The sequence below is a fragment of the Piliocolobus tephrosceles genome, chromosome 2 (genome assembly GCF_002776525.5).
Source record: "Piliocolobus tephrosceles isolate RC106 chromosome 2, ASM277652v3, whole genome shotgun sequence".
Classification (NCBI taxonomy): domain Eukaryota; kingdom Metazoa; phylum Chordata; class Mammalia; order Primates; family Cercopithecidae; genus Piliocolobus; species Piliocolobus tephrosceles.
This window is the reverse complement of record NC_045435.1, coordinates 5,152,221-5,173,232: the sequence shown is the minus strand read 5'-3', so window position 1 is coordinate 5,173,232 and position 21,012 is coordinate 5,152,221.

Genomic DNA, 21,012 nt, shown 5'->3' with positions numbered 1-21,012 from the left:
GTGCTTTAAGAGCACCGTCTCTGCATCAGACTGCCTGGATTTAAATTTCTATATAGGATGACCAATCATTCAGATTTGTTCAGGATGGAGAGATTTTCTAAAACATAGACCTTCAAAGCTAAAACTGGGACAGTAGTAGGCAAATTGGTATATTTGATAACCCTAACCCACTAGTTGTGTGACCATGGGCAAGTTACCCATTTTTGTGCCTTAGTTTCCCCTTTTATAAAATGGGAATAATAATATTACCCACTTCTTATGTTTGTTGCATAATGTTTTTAACAGAGCCCATTATATATTAAAGCACTAGTAGTTACCGTCTAGGTGTGCGTATTAGTTTCCTATGACTGCTATAAAAGACTACCACAAACTTGTGGCTTAAAACACTAGAGATGTGTTTTCTCAAAGCTCTGGAGGCCAGAAGTCCTAAATCAGTTTCACTGGGCCAAAAATCAGGGTGTTGGCAAGAATGCACTCCTTTGAGAACTGTAAGGGAGAATAGGTTCCTTGTCTCTTCCAGGTTCTGGTGGCTGATGACTTTCCTTGGCTTGTGCTACATCACTTCTATCTCTGCCTCTAATTCACATCAGCTTCTCTTTTTCTGTATATGGAGTAATCTCCCTCTCCCTCTTTTTTATAAGGATGACATTTGTCATTGCTTTTAGGGCCCACCTGTATAATTCAAGATATTCTCTCTGTCTCAGGATTCTTAGTTTAGTTACATTTGCAAAGAAATCTTTCCTTGATAAGATAAAATTTACAGGCTCCTTGGATTAGAATCTGACAGATTTGTGAGCCATCATGCAGCCTACAATGGTATATTATTACTCTTCCTTAACTTTCTGATCTTTATCCTTTTTATTTATAAAACAGGCACACATATTTGCCTTGTGATATTGTTGTGATAATCAAATGAAATAAGAGCTAGTAGTAGGAGCAGATAGTAGATTGAGCTTTCTTATTGCTTTCTCTTTCTCTAATACAGCAGTATAGATGCTTACATACTCTGTGCTGAGGAGTGAAACTGGGAAACTATGCATTAGTAACTTCAAGTTAAGACTTCTCTATGATAGTGTTTTTTAATACTATTTGTTGAGACCATGGCGATGTAGGCAATGGTTCCCAAAACAATTTTTTAAATAACCTATGGTCGCTTGACCCAATGCTAAGGGATTATTCATCACTACACTCCATATATCTGCATATTTCTTTCTTTAGAATTTCTTTTATTTTCTTAAAAGTCTGTTTAGAGAAGGTGAAAACCAAATTTTACTTGCTTCCCATTGAGTACTCAATGACCTTGAGCCAAAGAGATGTCACAAAGGAGTGATGAATAGAGTAGAGTAACTGTGAAACCAGACAAAGTACACAGTGTCTACTGGGTGATTTAATTTGTTTTTGTGGGGGGGCGGGGGCGGGGTACAGAGTGTTACTCTGTTGCCCAGACTGGAGTGCAATGGCACAACCTGGGCTTACTGCAGCCTCCGCCTCCCAAGTTCAAGCTATTTTCATGCCTCAGCCTCCCGAGTAGCTGGGATTATAAACATGTACCACTACACCTGGCTAATTTTTGTATTTTTAGTAGACACATGGCTTGACCATGTTTGCCAGGCTGGTCTCAAACTCCTGATCCACCCTCCTTGGCCTCCCAAAGTCCTGGGATTACAGGCATGAGCCACTGTTCCTGGCCTGGGTGATTTAATTTTCTAAGAGCCCTCCTTTGCTGCTTTGGGAAACTATAAGGGATACTTTTTTGTTGTTTCCCTAGCATCAGGTTTCTCTCTATCCTCACCAATGGTAGCATATTGGTTTCCTAGGGCTGTCATGACAAAGCACCAGGAACTGAATGGCTTAAAACAATAGGAATTTGTTTCTCACATGTATGGAGACTAGACATCTGTAAATAAGGTGTCAGCAGGGCCATGCTTCCTCTGCAACCTGTAGGAGAAAATCCTTACTTGCCTCTTCCTGGCTTCTGGTATTTTCCTGCAATCCTTGTTGTTAGATCCTTGTAGATTCTTCAGTTCATATTTTTGCCTCTATCTTCACAAGACCATCTTCTCTATGTATCCATGTCCAAATTACCCTGTTCTTATCAAGACACAAGTCTCATAGGTCCCCTCTAATGACCTCATCTAGTTTAATGACATATTCAAAGAACCTAGTTCCAAATAAGGTCACATTCACAGGTTTGGGGGCTTAGAGCATCAACATGTCTTTTTTGGGAGACGCAATTCAACCCATAACAAGTGGCTTGATTTCCTTCTGAGAGACCAGCATACCTCCAATCTCAGGTGGAAGTTCTGAATAGGATTGAATTGACCCCATTCCAAGGAAGGACTATGACTTACTTAATCAGAGAATTCTGTCCTTATTTGCATATATTTCAGTCAGAACATTAAGACACTTAAATGGGCTTACATGGGGGAAGTAAACCATGGGAAGCACTGCCTGTGCTTCCCACCTTGTAGTTGACAATAGTTTCTCAGAAATAACAGAACACGAATCTGCCATTCTGCATTGACATGTAGGGGGAGAAAAGCACATGGAAACCCACATAGAGCATTAGGAGATGAAAATACCTGGGAGATTATTCAGTATTTCTAAATTGAACAAGACTTGAAGATCACTCCTGCCTCAAAGCATTGCCTCCATGGATATGGTTAAAATGGGCAGAAACCACCTTGAATAATGGCTATTAAAATTAGTTGCAGTTCATTAGGACCATTTTGTGAGCAACTCTATTAATGTTTTGCATGTCCCTTGCTCATGGGTTAGTCCCACTAAATCCAGTCTGCTGTGGCAGCAAATCTTTTGGTGAAAACCTATTTGGGGCCGGGCGCAGTGGCTCAAGCCTGTAATCCCAGCACTTTGGGAGGCCGAGACGGGCAGATCACGAGGTCAGGAGATCGAGACCATCCTGGCTAACACAGTGAAACCCCGTCTCTACTAAAAAAATACAAAAAACTAGTCGGGCGAGGTGGCGGGCGCCTGTAGTCCCAGCTACTTGGGAGGCTGAGGCGGGAGAATGGCGTAAACCCGGGAGGCGGAGCTTGCAGTGAGCTGAGATCCGGCCACTGCACTCCAGCCTGGGCGACAGAGCGAGACTCCATCTCAAAAAAAAAAAAAAAAAAAAAAAATCTTATGTGGACTATGAATACTTAGACTCACCCTAAATTGATTAGTTTGAATTTAAAGAGGATTCTTAATTCTAAATCTGTTTAAAATGGGTGTTAGTTGGAATAGGTTTGTTTTTCATTAAAAGAGCATTTTCATGAAAGACTAACCTTAAATTACCTTTTTTATTTAGCTGGAGTCGGCCTAGAAGAATAGGAGGCAAATAAGCACATTGTGTTATTGAGCAATTTTTATCTTTTGTTTATACTAAGTAGGCATAGCAAGGCTATCATTATTGCAGAGAAAATCACATTTTTCTCTTGCTAACTTTCAAACATTAAAAGAGAAACTAATGTAAGCTTTTTAACTATGATATTTACATGTGTATTTCTGAAGAAAATTGATTGGTCATTTGAGGGTTTTTTTTTTTTTTTTCCATTTTTAACTATGGTCATATTTTTTCTTTGTTTTGATTTTATTTCTACTATTCTATGTGGGAAGAAACCACTAATAGTTGTTTGATCTTGCAAAGAAACTATAAAATTAGTATTGATTATTTTTAGTGGACTTAATCCATTTAAATGTAATTTTAGATCCCCAGTTATCTTATATGCATATTATGCTGACATTATTTCTTGATGCTGTCATTGCCATAGATTTAAAGGCTCTCTGCCTACTTCCCTCATTCTGCCTCTTCATCTCCTGTTCTACCCCTGCCAAGGCTCTGGTTCACTCACCAGTTCTAGAGGAGTGCAATAGTTTGTGCTGATGACACAGCTGTTTCTAGCTTCTCTGAGCCTCCCTGGCTTTTATCAGCATGCGAGTGAGTCTTGCCGTAGGAATCACTGAGAGAAGAGAGAGTGTGATGATGGAAATAGTCTTTTGACTTTTTGCCCTATCCATCCTTTCAGCACACTTGTAGATGAGTCTCTAAAACCCAAGCCTTTCTGTAGCAGACTCCCAGAATTCTGTTCACTTCTTGTGAACCTGTTTTTACCCCATTCCTCCCTATCAATGTCACTCCTTCTGAATTTCAAACTTTAAACTTGTTTCTGACCGTTTTTGACGCAGTGATTGCTTTTGATTAGCTCCCTTTAAAGAATGACTTGTTTCACTCAGGCCCATACCAAGCTGGCTGCTTCGGTAGAAACACATATTCTAATTTGCTTTTGTGGATCAGGCAAGATCAGTCCTATTCTCTGAAAGAAGGGATAATAGAGACTGGAAAACAGGAGAGGTGGTTTGGGGAATAACACTTCCGAATTCGTTGACACAACTCAAATGTTAACCTGTCAAGGCCCTGATGGAACACAACATGATGTGTTAGAGGCTAAAGTCATTCCTTGGGCATGTCTAATAAAGAGCTGTAACACCATAAGGGAGAAAGTATCTTTTCTCTTCTCAGTGAGAACAGCACTGGTGGTTGCAGCAATTTTTATCATGAGAGACTGTAGGAAAATTTGATTCCAATAGTCGTGGTGTGTTTGCTGAGTTTTGGGCTTTAGCTATATTCCTCTACTAGCTTAGGTCTAGGCTGACCCCAGTCACTGTATGACTTAGGTTAGTTTCCCTGGAAACCATTTCAGAGACTGCGACTTGCAATCAGGAGATTTACTGAGGGCTTTTCTTAGGCGATACATTTGCAAGATTGGGCAGAGGCAGAAGCTGACCCATAGTGAAGAAACTAATGACATATCAACTAATCTTATGGTGAGCTCTGGAGTTGATATGGCCCTTCAGAGTTGTGCCAAATTGAGGCAAGGGGCAAGGACCTTGTACTTCCAATTAATCTAGTAACTTACTTATTTGGTTAGGAGTATCCACTATAGTACTTTGTCATAAAAGAAAACAGTGAACAGATAACTGGAATAACAATAGTTGACTCATAATCAAGCAAAAACTCGACATGTAAAGAGTATGTATCATTAGCTATCATTAAGTGCATATACCATTAGGATTTGTTGCCACTGTCTTAGCAGAAGACTGAATTCACTCCTAATGGTTTCGGAAAAAGATTTCTATTAAAGGTCCATTTCAAAGATATGGACAAGTCAGAGAAATAAATAGGGATGTTGAGGACCCAGAAACTCACAAAAGTGAGATGCAGTTAACTTCTCTGAGTTAGAAAGAATAAGGGATGTAAAGAGAATTGTTGAAGCCCAATGAGAGCTGGTCAACCATCAACAGGAGCTGCAGTCCTGGAGATGTACAGCTACTAACAGAGAAGTGATGCCAAAGCCCTTGATCACTTGCTGGTGCCTCCTCACAGGCCTACTTAACTGGAAGCCAACTAACAAGTAAGTCTGAGAGATGCAATGCATTGAGGTCACTCTCCTGGGGCAAAGAGTAGGAAAAGAAAAGAAAACAATGGATAAGAACTGGCAAATGGAGAATAATCAGCATAGTTCCCAAACAAAATATAGGTTTCTCTTTTATCCATAAAAAGCAAACCATTTCCTATAACGTATTTTGACAAATAATCCTTAAGTGAAACGCTTAAAAAAGAGATTCCACCAGCTGAGATTCCTAGGTCTCAAGACAGAAAAACATCATCTACTCATTTTATTTTTGTTCCTTTTTTTGAATAAGCCCTTGGTAATTAAATGTGGAAAGAAAAAAATATTTCTAATTGCGAATCATATGTTGTAAGCACCAGTTCATTTTACTCGTTGGGCAGTCGCCATATAAAGAATGCTGTTTTTGAGAACATGGCAATTAGAGATACTAGAGGACCCACCAGGAGAATAACTAAAAAAAAAAAAAAAAAAAAAAAAAAAGCTATTACCGAATGTTCGATGTGGTGTGTGTGGCTTTTGCAGTACAACACCCATTAAATGGTAGTCATGTGGTTAAACCTTATACATATTTTTTTCTAAATTTACCCCCTAAGGGGCAAATTACTAGCACAGTTCTGAATAACATTATTGTGGCTATTAGTTTTTGCGTGCATAATTCCCCATCCACAATGTTTACAATTTTCTCCTTAGTGTTTCTTTGAAAAGTGGCACAATTACAATATTTTCATTATGCTATGGCTTACATAGATAATTAAACAAATAAATATGCTCTTACACAATTTATTTTAAATGTTCCTAATCTTTACAAAACTCCCTCATCTTTGGAAGAATGAAGCCACCCAGGATAACTGCAATTTTTACTTTCTGTAAAAAAAGGCATCACCTAGAAGATTAACAGAGCTCATCAACTTAAGACATAGCTGCTTATTCTCTTCCAGGGACCTTATCAGAAATTAAACTATTGCAAAGTAATAATAACCTCATAGCTTTGTCATAGGAGTGGTAAGAACAATATATTTTCACATTGGAGAAATTACAAATGTATTTCTCACAATTTAGTGACTTCATCATTGAAGTAATAATTCAGTTAATGTTAAGTGTTTAGTACATTACTAGGATGAGTTAAAATCTCAACACGTTAGGTGTTTTAACGTACACCATTTTTTTTTGAGGTGCTAAATCTAGTAAAAGCTGGAACTTAGCTAATATAAGCAAACTTCCAAAAAAATCTAGATTTTATTTTCACAGTAATAGAATTTTAGAGCAATCTTGAAGAATAACTTCATTTTACCAATAAAGAAATTGAATCTCAGAAATATTAAAGGGCTTTCGAAAGCCTCACGGCTGGTTTATACGCAGAGGCAAAATTATAACAGGCAGTCTTCTAACTGCCACTACTGTATCATTTCTGCTATTGAGCTTGCCTCTTCCAAAGGACTTTATACTTTCTCTTTTAATAATCATTTTTGAGCCTCTACTCTATGCCTAGTACTACTTGAGGTCTTGGGGACAGAGACGTGAGTAAGACATGGTCCCAACCCTTACAGAATCTCACCATTTAGTGAGGGAGTTGCGTAGATGGATGCTTGCTGTTTATTAATCATTGTAATTCATGTTTTGAGAACACAGAGGAGGGAATGTTTAGCTCTTTCTCTACCTTTGGTGTGATTTCTTGTCCTCAGCCAATACAGTCACTGGGACTTCAAACACACCAAGTCCCTGACCTTAGCAGGCGTGGTTACTGGTTTCTTACACACCCTTTCTGCTGGCCTGCTGTTTGCCTGCCGTCCCACCCATCCTGTTTTCCACCCTACTGATTCATGTAGCAGTTGCTGCTTAAGTGCTGCTCTGTCTGATTTGAAAGTTCTAAATCATCTGCATCTCCAGAAGTGGAAGCTGCTCTCCTGAAGAAGTGAGAATACTCTACTCACAAAAGTTACTGCTGCTTCATTGTGCTTCCTAAAGGATTGCTTTGTTCTTTGTGTTTCCTCCTTTCCCCAAATCTCTAGCCCTACCTGATTCCAACACGCATAATGGACTTTGAGCGATACCACCTGAGTGTTACACCTTACTGACTCCATGTGCACGGCCAATGACATGCATAAGTGTGGTATCATCTCATGAGTGTACCAAAGATCATGTGCCTCAAACACACAAGATATAACTTTTCTTTACATTTTCATATGAAAGCCCATCAGAAGAAAAGAGGATGAAAGTGTTATAAAAGAAATAAATGCCTCATGCCTATTTGAATAAGGTTATGCAGTCAGTGATGAACAAAACCACTGTGCTGAAGTCTGCTTTCTCAATAATAATATCTGGGATCCAGGATCAAGGTCAAGGCACCTGAATGTTCTCTTCCTCAGTAAGATTTTCTTCCTCTCAGGGTTATCCCACCTGCCTCCTATCCAATAGTAGCTTCCGGAGTAATTTCTTTTCTTTCTGTCCTTCATGCATTTGTTGTCCTAGAGCTGATATTTGGAGGCTGGAATCCTCTTCCCCATAGAGTAAACTAGTCATAGCATATTGGCCACAAGAAAATAACTTTTTTCACAGCATATGGCTAGAGCATTAGAGTAAATCTTACCTTTTCTTCTACCACAACAGGTAGCTTTTGTCTTTGAACTAGTATCCTTTTAACTGTCTTCCCCGCAAGGTAGGCATGTAGTCCAAATAAAACTTGAATTGCCCACTGTTAACCAGCTGGGTGCTTGCTGATTAACTTCAAATGTGATTGGCATTTGTCCTAGAGATTAGTACTGATGCCTCTGGAAAACTTTAAATTCAACTTCTTTCATTTAACTATGGTGGTGTTTACCTTTCTGTAGTGATATCTACTGATGGCCATTAAAAAGCTATCATGTGAATTTCTGTCTTATTCATTAGATGTATATGAAAGAGATGTATGCATTTTTGGCAGAAAGGTAGAATTTTTAAGCATCGTATGTATTGTACGTAATTATAAAATGTTGTGAAAGATACATTTTAGAAAACATTATAAATAATGTTAATATTAATACTAATTTTGAGCCTAAGGGAGATGTGCATTTGAAATGGCAGGCACTGGGGCTTACCTGAGGAAATTCCTGTCTCTTACTACTTAGCTACGTGTGCTAGAAAGTCTAAGAGCTGACATGCCATTCAATGATGAGCAGGCTAGTTTTCTCACTGAGGACTGAAAGTAAATAGATGATCCATGGCTTCTCATATCACAAAACGCTTTTCCAAAGAGGATGAGTGGTTTAGAAGACCCACCTGTGCCCTGATTTCATTAATGCCTCCTACAACCTCCACAAGCATGCTGCTATTTAAACAGGACTGTTCGCTTGCTCAAGGGAGAAAGCAGAGGTTTTTCTGGACATGTGTAAACTTTCTATGAAGACAATATGATTTACGTGTGCATACAAACGGATAAAACAGCCTGTTATTTAACCATACTTCAACTGTTTTCTCATTTTCCCTTAAATAAAATTCTGTAATCATTTTTCTTCAGTTCTGTGGCCTGGCACCTTTGGTTTACTTTAGCTATCTTTACTTTTTGACCGAAGTCCCCTTTGATGGTTAAATGCAAAATCAATGTTTGATGACAGATACTTTGTGTTCATTTAATATGTGAATTATATTCCTCTTTGCGTTTTTAACAGATGAGCTATTTGCCATCCGGAGCTTCTTCACTTCCTGTTTCATCCACCAATATTCTCATTTTTTTTCTTTATTGGTTTCTTACCTTCCTGACAGCAGAAAAATTTTGTTAAGTTGCTTTTAGCATTGCTTTGTATTTTTAATGTCTCTCTCAGTCATTAGTTTGCATTTTGGTTGTTTTTCTAAAAATATATCTTTATTTAAAAGTTTTGTAAAATTTAAGAAAGTTTCAAACTCATTCCCTTTTTGATTTCATGGTTCCCCTTTATTTTCCTTCCATAAGCAGTTTTACTGTATAGATTAGAAATTTCAAATGCAATCGCAATTACATAATTACTTCTTTTGGAATCTGAATTTTCTTCGTTTTATATTTTTGTCTGAAGGCAGGGTAGCAAAAGATATATGCTTGACTTTCAAAAATAACGAATTCACAAGTTATATTTAAGCAACATTATGCAGAAGCGAGAAGACTGGATGTCCAGAGACCTGGTCTCAAGTCATGGTTTTACTGCTATGAAATTTGGTGTCTTTGGGAAAATTATTTACACTGTTTGAGTCTGTCTGTTTTACTTAGTGAATGAAATTTGGTTCTTTTCAGCTTTATGATTCTATATGGAGAAAGCCTTTTGGTTTTACTATATTCTATTAATTGAGAATAAGATGAAAGAGTAAAGGAAGAATTTTCTTGGATACAAATTAAATCGCATCCTTTGAATGAGATGCCATGTCACTGAGGGCTGTATTTGGAATGAAGAGAAACAATAAGTCTCTGTGAGTTCTAGTTCTTTTCCCTTTTGCTTTATTCTCCACATTTCAAATGTGAATGAAAATCCATATCATTAGAGAAGGTCAGTAAAAAAAATTAGCACAAAACGTTTGCTGCGTATTGGGAATCAGGAGTAACTAAATAATGGTGTATTTCTCCCATTAAAATTGTCTCCATAACCTTTGCCAGAAATAGCATTTGAGACTAGAAGAGAATTAATGTTCAGTAATTGTTGAATCCTTATTTAAATGTGACTTTCAAGTATCTTTCCCAAGAGGAGCACTTAAAAAGATCAATCAAAGCAATAATGCTAATAATCTGCCATGGGACCTGGGCAGCAGGTTAAGAGACTCACCTCCTATTAATTAGGTGAAGGATTCACAAAATGTGAGGAGTGTACCTGAGCCCAGTATTCATATTCAGAAGAGTGATCTATCCATGAGTGAAATGTTATTGCAATTATCAAGCATTTAGCCAAATAGAGGAGACAAAAAAATTACCATGGCCATAGATTTGAAGTTAATGTAATTGTTTTCTCTTTAATTGATTTAAAAAAAGTTATGTACAACAAAATCATTTTGTCATTCACTAAAAAGCAGAGTATCTCTGTGTGTGTATGAGCATGTGTATGTCTTTGAAAAGGTAATCCAGGTGTGTTAGGGAACAGTTTCTGGGAGAACACTCAGTCTTAGCAGCAGTTCCTTTTCTAGCTTCGTGCCACCACTTCAATTTTGTCTACAGCACCCATGAGTCATCAATCAAATCTTCCATCAGTACCTTGTCTGAGTAGTCCTCCAAGCACTTCAGGCAGTTGCTTAGGGATATTTAAGACTATAGTGTAGGTGTTGTTTGATTCACTTGGGATGTGAGGTTGAAGGAACAGAATGAAAGGTTTAGCAAGGAGAACAGTGGAAAATAGCAGGACTTTTCTTCTCTGGCACTAAGGAAGTCAGGCCAAATCTTTTCAGAATCAAAATGTTTCGAGAGGCATAATAATATTTAACAGTGAGGTGGAACAGCATGATTTAATCACTATACACACACATAGAATCCTTTTGTTTTGACTAATCCATTATTGACAGATGCATAAAATAATAAATCCTGACTTTGCAGAAACTTTTATTTATCAGCTCTGGAAAATACATAGGATGGAGTCAAAGGCTAAGTTTAACAACATTATTTTGAAAGTTATTTATAAATATGTCATCTAAAAACTTTTGTCATTAAAGAGAAAATGTGCAGCAAAGTCTGAATGAATAAAATAACCTCAATTGCATCTCTTCTCCACCCTAAGAATTGTGTTCCTTTGCAGGGAGCCTCCACTCTCCTTCTCTTTTTTTTATTTTTATTTTTATTTTTATTTTTATTTTTATTTTTATTTTTATTTTTTTGAGACGGAGTCTTGCTCTGCCGCCCGGGCTGGAGTGCAGTGGCCGGATCTCAGCTCACTGCAAGCTCCGCCTCCCGGGTTCATGCCATTCTCCTGCCTCAGCCTCCCGAGTAGCTGGGACTACAGGCGCCCGCCACCTCGCCCCGCTAGTTTTTTGTATTTTTTAGTAGAGACGGGGTTTCACCGTGTTAGCCAGGATGGTCTCGATCTCCTGACCTCGTGATCCGCCCGTCTCGGCCTCCCAAAGTGCTGGGATTACAGGCTTGAGCCACCGCGCCCGGCTCCACTCTCCTTCTCTAAATTGCCCAGGTACTGTGTCATCTCCAGTTCCCTTAGACTTTTGAAGAACACAAAAGGCCTTTATTTTGGCAAGAAGGAGTGAAGAAATCTGCTAAGGTGAATCAGTTATTTTGTTTTGTTTTGTTTGAGACTGAGTCTCGCTCTGTCACCAGCCTGGAGTGCAATGGCACAATCTCGGCTCACAGCAAACTCAACCTTCTGGGTTCAAGCGATTCTCCTGCCTCAGCCTCCCAAACAACTAGAATTAGAGGCATGTACCACCATGCCTGGCTGATTTTGTATTTTTAGTAGAGATGGGGTTTCAGATCTTTTTAATGTTGTGAAGAGATCAGATCAGTGTGAAACTAGAAGATAAGGGTAATGCAAGTGACACCTGCAACCACAACAAATGACCTCAATTGTCTAATAAGGCAGTGTAGCCATGATGATGGAGGTGCTTCTGACTAAGAAGTCAGCAGGTCTGCAGAAGTGGTTTCCTATGTCAATTTAAACTAGCTCTTGTTCATGCAAAACCAATTCACACTTCTCCTGAAGAACCAGCTTTTGTGGGGGGCTGTGATCTTAATTAGGAATCACAAAGCCCCTTCTGTTCTTTGTCAAATATGCTTAAAATAGGATTGCCTGAGCTTTAGGGATTTTAGAGTTACTATGATGACTGGGATCCACCTTATTTCTTTTATTTTCCTACAATCAGATTTTTGCCTGCTAATGTTTTTAGACTGACAAAGAATCCTTGACTAAACTGGGATCAGGCTTCTCCAAGTTCTCGTTCTGATTAGGCTCTGTACTTGGTCTTTGTCTTTGGTGTGTTTAGTCCAGTTTCTGCATGAATCCTGCTGAATCAGTTCAATGAAAAATCTTCCAGCCTCAATATCTGATCAAATTTCTTATCCCTCACTCTCAATATCACCCTGGCCTACCTTGAGCAGGAATCTCCCTAGTTGTACATTAACTCATACTAATTTTTCACCCACTGATCCCCACCTGTCCTTGTTGTATTTAAAGTTGAGCTTGATCTCTCTCCTGCTTCAAAGGCACCTCTGCAGTCGTCCTCTTCTTGGATAAAGTTTCTTTACCATCTTTAAAAAGTGTCTGAAGGATTTTTCTCTAACAAAACCAAGGCAGAAATAAAGTTGAGTATGTACAAGAGGTTCATACCTTTGCCTTTACAAGATAAGGAGTCTTACCCTTGACCTCATGAAACATTGAAATTCTTTTATGTGTCAGACCAACACTAGAGACTAGGAATCTAAGATGAGCAGTTCTTATATCCATAAAATATGCCTATACATAAAAGATGACAATGCTGAATTTTACCTGAGCCATGTACTTCTGAAAAACAGTGAAGGTTAGAGAAATCAGAAATCCCCTGCAGAGGGGAAAAGTTTTCTTTCTCCACCTATCACAAGGTTCATGGCTGAAATCTCTATTAACTAAGGACAGATTAACAAGAGAAACACATACACATTTATTTAATATAAGTTTTACATGACACAAGAGCCTTTAGAAATGAAGACTCCCAGAAAGAGGGGAATCTGTGTATTTCTGTGCTAAGTTTGATAATGAGTGGTCAGTCATGCAGAAGTGTAATTGAACAGAGAGGGTATGATCTAATGGTAATAAACTGTGGAGTATCTTAGTCAATTTTCTGCTGCTAAAGCAGAATACCACAAACTAATTTATTAAAAAAAAAATGTTTATTTGGCTTATAGTTCTGGAGGCTGGGAAGTCAAAGAGCATGCTACCAATATCTGGTGAGGGCTTTTGTTCTGCATCATATCATGGTAGAGGGGCAAATGAGCATGTGAGACAAAGAAAAGAAATATAAACAAATTTATCCTTTTTATTAGGAATTCACTCAAATGATAGCTAATTCACTCCTGAGATAACAGCATTACTCTGCTCATAGGGGCAGATCCCTCATGACCTAATCAACTCTTAAAGATCTCACTTCTCAATACTGTTACAGTGGCAATTAACTTTCAACATGAGTTTTGGAGAGGACATTCAAGCTGCAGCATTCTGTGCCTCGTTCTTCAAAATATTCTTCTCACATACAAAATACATTAATTCCATGCCAATAATCCCAAAAGTGTTTAGTCATTCTAGCATCAGCTCAAAAGTACAAAGTCCAGAGTCTCATTTAAAACAGATGTGGGTGAGACTCAAGGCACAATTTATCCCAAAGCAAATTTCCTCCAGCTATGAGCTTGTGATGTGAAAACAAGTTATATACTTCCAAAATACAATGATGAGATAGGCATAGGGTAGACATTCCCATTCAGGTATTTGATATAGCAACAATCCCACTGTCAGTACCAGTGTGATGTCTTAGTCCATTTTCTGCTGATATAACACAATATCACAGACTGGATAACTTATATAGAAAAGAAACTTATTTGGCTGATGTATCTGGAGGCTGGGAAGTACAAGAACATGGTGCCTGTGTTTGGCAAGGGCAAAGTGCTGTGTCATAACATGGTGGAAGGGCAAGTGATCATGTGAGATAGAAGGAATTGAGCTAGACTCATTCTTTTATCAGGAGCCTACTCATGTAATAGCTGACTCTCTCAAACGATAAGTAACCCACTCCCCTGATAATGACACTAATCCAATCATGAGGGTGACCTCATCACCTCTTAAAGGCCCCAACTTCCAAAACCATTACAATGGCAACTAAATTTCAACATGAGTTTTAGAAGAGACATTCAAGTTGTATTGGGGGGTACTTAGCAAGGCCTATTCAATATCTTCTTGGCATATCTGTGTCTTCTGAGATAAGAATGTTCCTGTTCTCAAGGAATAGGGAGGGTACTTCTGGAATGAAGGCTTTATAGCTTGCTTTAGAGGAAACTTGGAGAATTCTTTTATAGGCTGAATCAAGGGAGGAGGGCAGAAGAAGATCAGGGGGACCTTCTGATTCTGTTGTTTTCTGAAATACCAAGGAGTCATGTTTTGTGGTAGTGTGTCCTTAACCCCATCAACCTGCACCTTTTTATGTTCCAGAAAATAGTTTACTGGAAATAACTACGCTTCCCCATAAGACTTAGATAAGGCTCACTGATGGCTTATTTGCCTATTGCAAGGCCAGACAGAGGCCATCCAAATTTTCATTTTTTTACCCCTAAATGATTAGCTGAATTTGTTGTCCCCACTGATGGCTGGAAACAAAGTTCTTATTAAACAGATTTCGATTAAGATTCTCTCCTTCCACCAGGCTCCTAAACTTGGACCCTTAACCTGAACCAGCATACAACTCCTTATGAAAAATAGGAAAATTGGCTGGCCTCAGAGTAAAATATGGCTTGATCTACTATCAAATCCCACTATCCTTCTATCTTACTTCTGTAGCACCTGTTTCTATCCACATTTGTTAACTCTTCTCTGTAGAAGAAAACCCCTTTTTGCCTAACCTTAGAAGCAACCAGATCTATGTCAAAGTATTCTCACCATTGCAATAGTTCCCTTTTCTTCTATTCCATTAGCCTCTTCCCTGCTTGGAGTAATCCTTTTGATAAAGTCTTCCTTATTAAGTCTGGATTTGTTTTATTTGACAAAGGCTGACAAGGTTGCCCCCCAAATAATTTGTATTCATTTTTATTTGTGGATTGTTAGGGGAACTAGTTTTCTGTAGGCTCCCCATGCAATTTACTATTTTTAGGCCAGGCTTGGTGGCTCACACATGTTATCTCAGCACTTTGGGAGGCTGAGGTGGGAGGATTGCTTGAGCCCAGGAGTTCAAGACCAGGCTAGGTAACATAGCTAGGTAACACAGACACCAATCTCTATAAATCTTTTATTTAAAAAGTTAGCCAGTGGTGGTGGTGCATGCCTGTAGTCCCTGCTACTTGGGCTGCTGAGGCAGGAGGATCACTTAAGCCCAGGAGGTTAAGGCTGCAGTGGGCCGTGATCATGCCACTGCTCGCCAGTCTGGGTGACAGAGTGAGACTCTGTCTCTAAATAAAATAAATAAATAAATAAATAAATAAATAAATAAATAAATAAATACCTATTGTATATATCAACTAACTGTATGTTGATGCTGGGAGAAGAGACTACTTTGTAATTCTCTCAGGGATTATCTGTTTTCTGTAGTAGGAACTACCTTTAAAGTAACTGGACAGAAGAGACTCATTTTTTTTTTTAAAGCTTTCTGCTGTTTATTTGGCTATGGTAGATTTAAGTAAAGAACTTTGCTAGCCCTCATCAGCCTTAGGTGACCTTGGCACAGCTGTCATTCTCTCTCTTTCTCTCTCTCTATATATGTATATGTATACACACACACACACACACACACACACACACACACACACACACTTTAAGTTCTAGGGTTCATGTGCACAACGTGTAGGTTTGTTACATATGTATACATGTGCCCCAGCAGAAGAGACTCTTCTAAAAGACTCTTTAGAGCTGTGTAAAATCAGAGAAAAATGGATAGACTGCTTGACAAATACCTAAATCTTTTACACATTTAGAATTTACCAAGAATTGTGAGAGAATTTCATGATGACATTGCTGGATATTGGATACCATCTACTTCAAAAGGAAGAAGAAGAAAACAGCATTACTTATTCAGGTCGTTCAGAACAAGGGATTCTTATAAGACAAACTGACACAAAAGTGCTTCCTGAGACAGATGCCAACTTCTGGTAAGTTTTACAGTAGTAAGGTTTCATTTGCAACTGCTTTCATTAAACAGCAAGAGCCTTTGAGTCATTGCTTGGGGTAATTCTAAGAGAAAAGACTTAAGAGAACATGATATGTAAATGTAGAGTGGGCTGGCTCATTGATTCAATCAGTATGTAAACCAAGTGCCCTTTATGTTGTTTAGTATAATTACTGCCTAGAAACACCAGAACTCCCACCAAGCTGCAGTCCTTGAGTTTTTAGTCAACATGCTAAATTCTAGCACTTGCCTGTTTTTGCTTTTGGCTTCCCTACTGAGTGCGCGGAGAAACAGAGGTTGAATACCAGCTATGCCTGGGGCAAGATGTTGATTACCTCACAGTCAGAAGCAAAATAAACTATCTGCAGATATATCAGAGAACAAAAAGATTGACTTTGAAACAATGAGGAAATTTGCAATTAGGCGATTTCTATCTCCCTTTTCAAAGCCAGACTTTGCTCTGCATTATTCATGTTGTATCTTTGTCTATTGACTTTAGCTTATTATAAAGCTTTCTATATTTTGATACTATGGTTACGTAAGGGTAAGCTTATTTATTACTCTTGTCTTTTAAGTGAATGTCAATCATCTTCCATTAAAAAAAGGCGCACTTTGTAACTTCACTGACTCTTCCTCTTCTGCTCTTATATTTTAGTGTATACATTTCCTTTTATTTTACTATTGATAAAGTCATTATAAATCAAACCAATTGCAGCAAAACAGGAAATGGTTGACATTTTCTATCCCAAAGACTCATTCATAATTTCTCAATTACATGCAGTTTAAATACATAGCATCCAATCTGCAGTCTTTGAAATGGTGCCGAATTCCATCTGCTTTCCTGCATATTGCTATAGTTATTTTTGAACAAGACTGAGAGAGGAATACAGAGAAAACTAACTTGAACACAAACCCCTCTCAACAGAACCTTATTGTTGCAATTTTATGTTCAATAACCTTCTCTTACATAAATGCACAGTTCTATTGATTTCTATATCCTATCCGGCTGCTTAATAACCTCCACTAGAAACCTATTAGCATTTGTTTTTCATTCATGCCAGGGAGATCTGATACCTCTTCCTACATCTTCTCAAATTCATAAAAGGTCAATTCTGACAGATTGCGAACAAAATTGCCATATGTAAATGTGGACATAAATCTTGCTCCTTCTGATGTAATTGTTAGGTAACAACTCAAAATTCTACCCAAAAGTTTAAATAATTTATGTTACTCTTTGAGAAAGTAAATCTAAAATTTTTCAAAACATAGTGTCATTGGTAAACCATCTCTATTTTAGTATTTCAGCTTTTCTTTAAGATTCCCTGTTTTCTTTCCTGCTGATATCATTGATTTTCCAGGATGCTTATGGTGTAATACATAATGTATACCTGAAATTTTAAAAATAGGTATCACTTTAGGCATAGTAGCACATGCCCGTGATATCAGCTACTTGGGAGATTGAGGTAAAAAGATCACTTGACCCCAGGGGTCCAAGAACAACCTGGCCACTCTAGCGAAATCCCACATAAAATATATATAACCACATTGATCGGACTTGGAGTTGACAGAGTTTAACATTCCTTCAGAAAATTATATGTATCCTAATGCTAAAGTCTGCCATCCTACAGACATTTTGGACAAAGGAAACAAACGGAAAAATGTCTTATTCTTTATGTATTCAGGCTAAAGTCATGATAAAGTTATTATATAAACATAATCTCCAACACATTCTCTGTTGGACTCTGTGTTAGTCTGCGTAGACTACTATGACAAAGTATCTTAGAATGGGTCATTTATAAACAACAGGTATTTATCATTCACAGTTTTGGAAGCTGGGAAGTCCAAGATCAAGACATCAGCATATTCAGTGTCTGATGTCTGATAAGGTCCTGCTCTCTTACATGACAGAAGGGGAGAATGCTATGTTCTCAAATGGTGGAAAAGGCAAGGCAGCTCCCTTCAACATCTTTTATAAGGGCATTAATCCCATTTACTCATTTCCTAAAGGCCTAACTGTTAGGGACAAACTGCCCTAGAAAGCTTCTTGGTATTGTCAACACTCCAGCCAAATCTCTCTGTGCTACCCACCTTTCTCTTAAATCGTTTTACATTTCTAAGCCCTTATCTAGGTGCCCTGGTGAAAGCCAGCAGACTTTACCTATCAGGTCTTGGTGCTATAAAGCAAACCCCAATTACAAACTATGCAGACCACACAGGGGTAGGACATGGGAAGCGTTAACGAACTTTACCTACACCCTCCAGCACTATAAATATCACAAGGTGATATGTGGCAGAGTTAACCAACAAACAAGCCTAGGGTCTCTCTCCCCCATATAAACCCCTCATTTTGTAAGCTCAGGGCTGCCTCCTCTGTCTGTAATGGAGCAGCCTGCAGGTTAAATAGAGGCTTGCCTGAACTTGGGTCCCTCTCATTTTTTCCTGAACTTGAGTCTCTCTCTCTCATTTTTTCCTGAACTTGAATCTCTCTCTCTCTCTCATTTTTTCTCTAGGCTAACCTCACGCTAACCTTTTAATACTATTATATTGATGGGTTAGTTGGGGGACTTAGGTTTCAAAACACATTTTGGCAGGATACTAACATTCGGACCATAGCAGACTCACAACAAAGCTCTGCCGTTCCTTACAAAAGACATGTGGTTGCTGGCAAAAGTATCTGGATATTTTCTCCTTAGTTTTAAAACTTTTGTTTATTTCTTATCTGTTTTAGTAAAATGTTAAAAAGAAATATTAAATATTGGCAGCACATATTCCTTCTATGATTACTTCCACTTTTTAGATGACTCTAAACTCTTGGCCCCTTAAGTTGGATTTCTGCTAACATTCTCCTTACGCAAATATTTTTAGGTCTTCCACAAGTCTTTTGGACTTGCCATAACATTTTGTCTCTTGTTTTTCTAGAAGTATCAATCTCCTCCTGGAGGTCCCTTTACTGCAATGTTTTCTGTGGCAGCACAGAAACTCTGTTCATTCATGTTAGCAACAATTTTTAAGTATAGTATGAAATCTTTTGAAATATTCCATACTGGTTTTACCAGTATAGAAGTTGCAATCATAATTTTCTATTCCTGAGCTAGTTCACCATAGGTTTCAACCCAGTATAGACTTCAGGCCAGAAACTTAGGTTTGCAAGAAATATTGCATTCTTTCATTTTTTTTTTTTTTTTTTTTTTTTTTTTATATGACTACACGTGACTTTGATTCTAAGCCCTTATCCTGTAGGCTGGTAAGATATTCAAACTTTGTTATGCTTTGGGCTTTCCTCCATCCCCAAAGATGACAGGGTTTTATTGAGTGCTGCTGATTCTCAATGGGGAAGGAGTAAGTATCCTCTGGTAATGGTCACAGGAGTGAACACCAATACATCTCTTTTGCTCATCTCCATAGCCCACTTAGAGCCAGCTCCTCTTGGGACACAGAGGTATTTCATTAAGCTGGGTACTCCAATGTCCAGGTTCTCTCTTTTCAAAAATGTCACACAGATTTTTATCTTGCTACCTTTCTGAAGTGCTGCCAGGGAGCAGGGCCAGCTCCCTACGGATCTAGGATCCACAATCTTATCCCTTGCTACCCTGGAACCCTAGTCTCCACATTGCACATGAAAATTTTGGAAGTCCTAAGTGTGAAATTTCTGTTGGCTACTTCTGCTTTCCACACTGCCAGAACCTCCCTTGCTGGCACAGAGATAAAATAGACAGGGGAAAAAATCTGTAACTCAAAAATGCATCCAAACTCACATAAAATATCTTTTGGTTATCCTTCTGTAGGGAAAACTGTGCTCATAACTGAGATCTTCCTATAGCACTGAAACTCTTCTTCCAGCTACTAGGAGTACAAATAGTTTTCAGCTGTCTAATCTTTCTAGGAATTTCTCTTAGCTTGTAATCACTCGAAAGTTTATTCTTTCCCTCTGCACAGACAAAAACAATCCACTGAGACCACAGCATTGCAGTAGAGAAAGAGTTTAATTAATGTGAGGTCAGTCCATGTGGGAGAAGTCTTCTCAAGACAAATCAGTTTTCCCAAAGGCTCAGAGGCTGGGTTTTATATGGACAATTTGGTGGGCAGGGGGCTAAGAAATGGGTGCTGCTGATTTGGTTGAGGATGAAATCATAGGGATGTAGAAAACTGTCCTCTTGCACTGAGTTCACCTGTGTGTGGGGCCGCAGGATGAGTTGAGTCATGGGTCTAGCTGGGGTCAGTCTGAAAAATCTCTTTAAAAAAAACCATCTCAGGTTCTACAATAGTGATGTTATCTATAGGAGCAATTGAGGTCACAAATCTTGTAACCTCTGGCCACATGACTCCTGAGCAGTAAGGCATTATAGAATCCACACCTATATTTTAGCAGAATTCAGGCCCCTGTCATAGTTCTATTCGTGTTGCTCTTCATTAATCTTACAAAGACAGTTTTCAGTCCCTGAGTAAGGAGGGAGATTAGTTTTAGAGAGAAACTACTATCATTTCTGCTTGCAAGTTAAACTATGAACTCAATTCCTTCCAGAGTTAGCTTGACCTATGCCCAGGAATGACCATGGACAGCTTGCAGGTCAGATGCAAGATGGAGTCAACCGTACCAGATTTATCTTATGGTCATAATGTTGCAAAAGTGGTTTCAAGCTGAACAGGACCACATTGCTGGAGGTCATACTCCTTCTCAGGGGCAATCTGCAGTCAATCAGGGATCAAACCCAGCCCCCTTGCTTCAACTCAGGGCATATTTCAAGGGCTTTAGAAGCTTTAGAGTTCTTAAGGGGTTAGCTGAGCTCTTTCTGTGATTGAATAAGGGCCCAACATCTCCCTCTGCCAAGTC